The sequence below is a fragment of the Schistocerca piceifrons genome, chromosome 7, assembly GCF_021461385.2.
Source record: "Schistocerca piceifrons isolate TAMUIC-IGC-003096 chromosome 7, iqSchPice1.1, whole genome shotgun sequence".
NCBI classification, from domain to species: Eukaryota; Metazoa; Arthropoda; class Insecta; order Orthoptera; family Acrididae; genus Schistocerca; species Schistocerca piceifrons.
Genome location: NC_060144.1, coordinates 468,302,094 through 468,304,438, shown reverse-complemented (window position 1 = coordinate 468,304,438; position 2,345 = coordinate 468,302,094).

Here is a 2,345-nt window from a genome sequence, read left to right as displayed (position 1 = left end):
TGCTAAGTCCAATAGTGCTTGGAGCCATTTGAACCATTTATGGCTGTCATCCCTGTTAAAAAAGCGCGTTTACGACACTGTCGAAACGCCTCGGCTGGGCAACCTAAATTCCTCCTGCGCCCCTGAACCTGCCAGGGCTAGAGGCTAGAGGTAGTCCGAGGCAGTCAGTTTTTTCGTCTCTTTGGCCGAAATCATTGACTGCACACTTGTCCAAGAAATTCTTGGGACCAGCGTTCTGTTTCTGGTAAGTGCTTCAAGATGTTTCTTTTCCTAATAGCTGCACGTGGCTACCAAGTCCCCAACGTCCACTGCAAGATTTATTGTCAAATGACCAAACTGCATGTTCTTCTGACTCCGGAAAAAACTATTTGAAGGAGAGCCACCATAAAGATCCCGCAGGCATTAACAAATTAACAACGTACATGCTTCCATCAGTGTCTGCTCATGTTGATTAACTACCTCTCTCAAACTCAGTTGGTAAGAGCACTGTTTGCTAAAGGAAAGTTTCAGAGTTTTAGCAGTGGCTCTGAACAAGGGTTAAAAGTGCGAAGAATTCTGAAAACAACCAACCTCTGCAGCGGAATGAAAGTTTCTTCCTGGTCAAAATAATCGATATATTTTAATCCAAAATGACTTTTACACACAGGAACGCCTGTCTTGCTTAGAGTGTGCGGTTCGACATTCATTAGTGACTGGGAACATAGTGCAGTTAACTGTTGTTCCGCTTTGATTATCTGAACTAAAATTTTGTAATCCCATAACTTTTAACAATTATTATGCGTGTTACATATCCATAAGTTTGTAAACCATCCGATTTTGAAATTACTAAACGAGTTTTTACCACTTCATACACACTATGCGCAAATATTTACTTATATTATGAGGCTCTAAATCCGTACAGGGGTCGACTGCATCAAATGGGTTTCATCTTTCCCAAGAATATTACTGTGACGTGATGCAGAGAAAGGCTCATCATTTTAACCTTACTATAATCGCTAACCGTGCTGGTATGTTACACCATTCACTGGTACTGTCATTACGACACAACGGAGGAATAACGTGAAGTTCCCATCGACTTCCACTTCAATTTGCTGGTGTTCACTGTCCAGTTGTCATCCTCTTTGTCCTTCAGAAAAATTATATTTTCTCCACTATTGCAACACATATACCATCAATACAGTATCGATAGGAAAAACATTAGACTCACTTATTCTTCTCTTGAAAACAGTCTACAAAATTGTTAAAGAAAAACGTTCAAACGTGTGGGAAATCTTATGGGACTTAACTGCTAAGGTCATCAGTCCCTAAGCCTAGACACTACTTAACCTAAATTATCCTAAGGACAAACACACACACCCATGCCCGAGGGAGGATTCGAACCTCCGCCGGGACGAGCCGCACTACAAAACTGTCATCATCCCGCTGGGCTGAAATGGAGATTAGCTCATCTACAAAATTTATTTGTAAACAAATATGAGAACAAGAGAACATTTTAAAACACTGCTTATCGCATATAAGGGACAACCAAAAAGTTTCCATTGGAAGGCCGTAGTCCATAACCGGTATGTCAATCAAGCAGAATTGCTATGAGTATTGAGGCAATCATCCTACTGATGCATCTGGTTGAAGATACCTGTTTGGTAAAGCACCGTGTTCTGCTGCGTGAAGAATGCCATAACTGTCGACAACACTTCCTTGTCCGGCAGGAATCATCGACCCTTTAATTCCTTTTTTTTTTTTTTTTTTTTTTTTTTTTTTTTTAAGGGACCGAAGGCGTGTCAATCGTATGGAGAGAGAACAGGACTATAGGGCGAGGGCTCGAGCGTCACGCACTTGAGTTGGAGTAACTTATGCGCTACATCATTAGCGATATGGGACGGTCATGTGTCGAATCGCGACCGACATGGAACATGGCGCATCATTCCACACCGATGGTCTTCGACAGACATGCTGGCCCACTGAACACATTCTTAATTCTCTGATGGATGTCTGCTGGTGTTTGTCCTTCGGCAGCCAAGAAAAAGGTAACAACACGTTGGTCCTGTTTGGACGCATTTGGTAATAACGTGGTCCCAGTTCACGTCCGCGCATTTGCCGCACACCAGTCATTTGACTACATTTTGGTGATTATATATCCTCATCGGAGTCGCGCTGCCTTGCATATATGCTACAGTAACGACCTCAAAGGGAAACTTTTTGATCACCCCTTATACTTTGTCTTACAACACCAGTTTATGGTGAGCTCTGAATTGCCACTGGATTGAGTTTAGTTGTGTCTTGAGCACCATCCCAATGACAATACAACGTTAACCAACAAAAATCACGAAATTGAACAAAATTTCGGA